The following is a 6,832-nucleotide window of genomic DNA, read 5'->3' on the forward strand; positions in this document are numbered from 1 at the left end:
ATGCCAATTTTAACATAAAAATGAAATGCTATAATGAAAACATAAATTCGTACTTAAACCGATCTATGTCTTCAAATAACTCGGCTGTTTCCACTACTTTGTGCCATATGTTTTGCAAATTACATCTTTCCTGTCCTTTTCATACTAAATCAATAAATAAAATATAAAACTAAGATATAATTATTTCATAGCTGAAAGGAAACAGATGTTTTTGAAGTCATCCAAAGAGTGCATAAAGCAACTGTTAATGATTTCCCCTAAAAAAGGGGAGAAGCCATGTAATATCCAAATTGAACTTAATTGTTTTGAATTGTTTGACAAACGTGTGTGAAACCGAAATTATACAGATTGTTTAATATGTTAAAGCTGGTAACATCATTGTCATCAACTAAGATGATGAAAGGAAAACCGATGGTTTTAGCCACATTTTGCACCGGGTTCTTCAGAAACCAAATTCAGAAATTGTCCTTAATCAACAAAATCCCTTTCCTTGAACTAAGTATCGTCTTTTTGTATACAGAGGTTACCGTAACAATATACCCTCTTGACGTTTCGTATGTGACTCTTTAAGTTATGTGTTACCCCTAATAATGCTAAATAGGGCAACAGATATGCACTATGACATATAAGCTACTCTTTTAAAAGCCGTTACTGTAACCTGAAGTTAGGTAACCTAGTAATCAGTTTTCCTTGATTTTGTAACCACTGTCATGAAAATGTATATACGTGTACGTAAATGTGCGGTGATATTATTGTTGCAGAGAGTAAATGTTATAAAGTCAATGTCTAGTACTTTACAATTCAGTCACATCTGGTAAAACATTGAGCAGCTGCTCATTCACATATATGAATGATTGGAAAATGTGCCCTATCTAAAATATTACTATATTCTGCTTACGAAGTTTGAACTTGTTGTCATGCAGGAATGCGTTAAGTCCATTGCCGTTGCAGAAATATATGGCACAAACTACCACAGCACTGATAAATAGATCATTCCAGTTTCCCTTGTTCATTTAGTGCATACGTTTACGATCGATTGATTGATATTTTTACATGAGCTTTTTGTCTTTTACAATGTGCTCCTCTGGTATCTGTCTTTATATAAGAACAAGATAGGGTAAAGGAGCATTATTTGGGGCCAGGAAACAAGTGTAAAGCCCTAATCGTTGGTTTTGCCATTGACTGTTTCGATGCGCTATACTGCCGTGCTCCTTTTTATGTATGTCAGTTACTCTAGAGGTTTTATTACAGTCATTGTGTTTATGCAAATATGTGTTCTTTCTTCGTGTATGTTTGTTACTCTCTATGTTTCTGTTATAGTCGTATGCTAAGTCGGTGTTCACAAGTATTCTTTTTTCCGTATGGAATGCTTAATGGCCAGATGTGTTTTTGAGTGCAACTTTTCCAGATAACATTCGTTTTGCACGTAGCATTTTTGAGGTGCGTGCCATTTGACGTAGGCAAATTTTAGTGGTGCTTTTGCCTATGAAAGAACGGGGGTCATATTCTGTATTCATTAAAGTACATTTCTCACCTGTATAACTGGCCAAACTCCAGTAATACCGCGCAGACGTTCAATCAATAAATAAAATCATACCAATTAATCTGGACGTGTTCATTGTTATTTATCACACGAATAAAGATGAATCTCCTTCTTTTGACAGTGATAGCTTGAGTAGTAGCATAAAACAACTTTATTATCTCTTATTCGTCAACGGTGCCAAATTCAATCGAGAAATTGATATTAATTAAAGTCAGGAAGAATATTTTAAGTAAAGCAGTTCTTTTGGTAACTTAATAAGATGAGACAAAGTTGATTTAACAGACGAGAAGCATATTAGCCGCGCATAATAAAACCAGATTGTATGATTAAGTAACCCCAATTACCACTCCCTAATCTTTTATGGGTTTTTGAAATTCTTCAGTAATGACAAATATAGACTTAGAGAAAAGTCACATACAGTTAATCCGATAATTACAAATTATAAAAGAGAGTAATGAACAAAATGACTGATCGGTTCTTTTATGTCATTTGCCTTTGCGCTGCTGATACTCATCAGATGATATACATGAATAGACATGCAATTGTCGCCAAAATACACGTAAACCTTATCAGAATAAATGACAAAAAAAAAACGAGTTAAACAGATACAATCTACATAGGACAAGGATACGAAAGCTCTTCATTCAATTAAAACTTTTTATCAGGAAAGCGCATACACAGTATGCATACGCAGTATGTTGAATTTCAACTTTAACATCATCAATAATAGTTACCATAAAAATACAATAAGCCTAATATATGTGGTGAGTTATGATAATAATAGAAAATGTTCATTATTTTTCATAGCGAAATACAAATGAACAATTTAATCATTGGATGGTGAAGCATAAAATGTGTTTAAGTTCAGCTTCTATGAATGTATAGCTTTAAGATGGTCTTGCTTGTGGTGTAGAATTTTTCACGTGTGAAACTCATCCAGCTTGCTTACGAAAGGTAGTTAGTCTACCGAGAAGCTCAGTAATGCCTGAAAAATGCTCGGAGAAGTACCTCCATCGTCAAAAGCTAAATTATGTTGGTCGATCTGACTAAAGTACTAGATCTTCTAAACGAAGATCTGAGAATGACCTATTCACATTCATCTTTCTGTATATTTGGATCTCCATTATTGCTATTTGTATTTTCGCAAATTTATTTTTATTTGAACCAGTCAGACGACTCGTTTCAACAAGCATTTGGCTGAACCATCAAAATAGCATCGAATGCCACAGGGTGAGAAAAATGTGCAGTCGGTCCGGAGCTCTACCGACTGAGCTAATCAGCTGCCTGACACATATTCTCCCCTCACGTGACCAAGTCCGTACCGTGATATATGATACCTTTTAAAACACGAGGGCGCAATCATGAAAACCCCACTGCAGGATTAATATAGAGTTTTTAAACTTCTACTTTCACTTTCAAAATGTTGAAAGCAAGGCTCTGATTAGCTAGCGGCAGGGTCGTCAGAACGAGTCTATCAATAGCACGCCTTCAGATACAAAGCGTAGCGTTAATCGGAGATGTACTTTTGTCAGATTGTTATGTTGGTATAACTATAAACAAAAATCAAAATCAAAACAAAATAATCTCTATATCACCCCTAACTAAATTCAAACATGATAAAATTCAATGATCATTGTATTTGACTCTAAAGTTGAGATGGAAGTTTGAGATTAAATCATATCTTTGTTAATGATTAATTAACTCCCTTATGGAGAACAAAATGTATTCATTATTGCCTCTCCTAATTACCAGTGGGTCATTAAACTCACCTTATGATGATTTATTGTGATAGTATGAGATTTCAGTAATTCTTTCCATGACATTTACCAACACAGATATTTCTTTTAAAGACATGAATTCTAGCATATATACTCGTATACTCATTTTTTGGAGAGTGCCGATAGTGTTATATCTGTATAAATATAAAATCATTTAACTTCAACACTATTCGGATAAGGCACATATGTTTTATATGAATGAAGAAAGCTGTCCATGTTTGATAGTCTTTTTAAACAGAGATATTAATCATAGCTAAATTATTTCATTACAGATACGAAGTAATGAAGAACTAAACGGAGCAAGAATATATATCCCTTTTATTGAAAGAAGATGATTCCAATTATTGCATAATACCAACGTTTAGTTTACAAATTGTTCTACATACTATTGAATTTAATGCCGTCTGAAGTATTGTTGAGTGGTATCAAATACGGACTTGAGCCGTTCTAAGTCTTCAAATAACTCCACTCTTCACACCACTTTATGCAACATATTTTGCAAATTACTTCTTTCCTGTTCTATACGTACTAAATCAATAAATAAAATCATTTTGTCGGCTTAAACAAGCACGTATAATCTGTTATGTCGCTCCAATTTCACGCCAACTAGAAAAAAAGAAGAAGTATGCCTCAGAAGTACATGTGAAAGTCATATATTGGCAAGGCAAAACTGGTATGAAATCAGAAGTCGGATTGCTTATTTCACTTATTTAGTCTGTAATAAAACAATTAATATGCAAAAACAGAAGTATGCAAAAACACATTATCATTTAATCATCTTTAAAAAGATCCTTTGGAAGCACAGAGTGCAACCAAGAAGAATAACAGCACACTCGGTTTGAGTCTGTTCATGAGAGGTTAATGAAATGTGCAACACTCTCACGTCCCTTAGCACCGGCTTAAGCGGAACTCTATTACACTTGTATTGAATGGGCTCCATGATCCCAAAGGACCAGACAATATAACAACACTGAATCAAAGTACGGGGAGAGTCCAATATCATCTTAATAATATTACCTGCATGACTGGTTGGTGATTCATTGCAAATTTTCAATAAATACATGTTAATTAAAACTGACATATTTATCTTAACGTATTTCTTCTTGTGGACAGTGATAGCTATAACACTTTCTCATCGCACATTCTTCAATACTGCCAACCATCGATTGGGAAAATGATTCTACGATTATATACCTATTTCTGTTTCCTTAAATTAAGTCAGTAAAACTTAATGAATAAATCATGGATCTTTACTGACTATCCCGTTACAGGTGAGGTATTGCGCCTGTTTAAAATTCCAGCGCTGGGTTTGCCACTGACCGTTCCAAGGCAGTAGTCTGTTGTGGTCCTTCTTAATTTATACTTGTGTATGATTTTTACTTCTGCATTTTTATGCCTCCTAAGGAGGGCATATTAAAATCGCACTATCCGTCCGTGTGCGTGTGTCTGTTTGCGACCGTTTATAAATTCTTGCCAGGCTGTAACTTCAACATCCGTAAGGGGATTTGAAAATAATTTGACACAAATGTTAACCATATCAATAATGTTTGTCGCGCTTATGACCCGGATCTCTTAGGTCAAGGGCAAGGGCACAAAATTATGTGTGATTCTTTTTCTAGTGTCCACTTCGGGGGCATTGGTCACTAATAGTGACAGCTCTTTTTATTACATTCATGTTAATGCATATATATGCTCAGTCGATGTGCACATGCATACATTTACAGATAACCGTATTACCATATGGAATGTTGCATGGACGGCTGCATTATTTCAAAGTGGATTTCCCTCTTAGACCTTCGCCCTTGTTTTCTCCCATGAAAAGAAAATACATATGAACGCAATGAATAAATGTTGCTGTTTTTAGATTTATTTTCGGTCCAAACATGTCTGAGTAATGTTGATGTAGGCAAATTTCAGAGAAAATACCTGCAATTGCCAGTGATTAAACGAGAGGTCATATTCAGTGTTTAACAAATGCTCACCTGTATATCTGGCCGAACTCCAATAATGCCGTGCAGACGTTCAGTCAATAAATGAAATCACATCAATTAAGCGTGATATAGTCATTGTTGTTTACAACACGAATGAATATGAATCTCGTTCTGTTGACAGAGATAGCAAGAACAGAAGCACTAAATAACTTTCTTATCTCTTAGTTGTCAATAGTGTCTTTATTATATCGGAAAATTGATATAAATTACAGTCCTGCGTAGAACTTGTTCTGTGTTGAAAGTTGATTTAACTGATGGGTAGCCTCACATGATACAAAATCAGTTTTAATGGTTAGAAACCTTAATTACCAGTCTCTAATAGGTATTAAAAACTAGTAATGACAAATATAAACGCAGAGAAAAGTCAAATAGTTTATTCGATTAATTTCAAATCATAAAAGGAAATAATTATCAAAATGAGTTATAGGCACTTTAAAGTCATTTGCCTTTGTTCTACAGATGTTCACCAGGCATAGAAATGCAATAGTCTTAGTAATTGCTATCCATCATACACATAAACTCAGTGTAAATGGCAAAAAAATGTCATTAAACTAATACGATCTAAAAAGGGCAAGGATACGTGAGCTCTTTATCTAATTAAATCTTTTTCATCAGCAAAGCATATATTTTCAGACGAGTAAACATGCAATGTGTTGAATATCGGCAAATTACGACAAATAACGAACGACATCAATCACAATACTCATTACAATATAAAAAGCGTATTATATGCAATCAATAATGATAAGAAATTGACAAGTAATTTTTAATACATTTTCACAAATGCACCTCTTAATCATTAAATGATGTACATGTTTACTATACAACGTGTTCTAGTCTACCTTATCGGTAATTACACACATTCAAGAAGGCTACTGTCCTGCGAATGTATAATTACAAGATGGTTTTCGACAGTACAATGTTTTCCAGAGTGGTAACATAAATATGAAAATGCATTGTATATGATATTTTATTTTATGACCTAAGATTTAAATGACACCAATGATCTTTTCATACAAGAGAGAAGTACTGAAGGCGTGATTACATAGTAATGAACTTTCAATGCGTATGCGTATCATATATTTTATCTACGATTTTTTATATATTGTAGTTGGTATCATATAAATGCATCAGTTTTACTTATATCAAATAGAAATGTCTTTGGTAGAAGAAATAGTTTGTATAGGAAAATGGTTGATCTATTTTCTATGTCACTGACCTACAATATGTAAAAATGTTTCTGGAGTGGAGAAACCTTCATGATCGTCTTAAACATACGCATCCATGCCGGACACTGTTTTACTTTGTAGGATACAGTATACCAATTCTAACTAAAAATGAAATGCTACAATGAAAACATAAATTCATACTTAAACTGATCTAAGTCTTTAAAAAAACTCAGCTGTTTCCACTACTTTATGTCATACATTTTGAAAATTACTTCTTTCCTGTCGTTTTCATACTAAATCAATAAATAAAATATAAAATGTACGATAAAACCATTCTACCGGCTTTAACAA

Source organism: Mercenaria mercenaria, chromosome 4 (genome assembly GCF_021730395.1).
Source record: "Mercenaria mercenaria strain notata chromosome 4, MADL_Memer_1, whole genome shotgun sequence".
Taxonomy (NCBI): domain Eukaryota; kingdom Metazoa; phylum Mollusca; class Bivalvia; order Venerida; family Veneridae; genus Mercenaria; species Mercenaria mercenaria.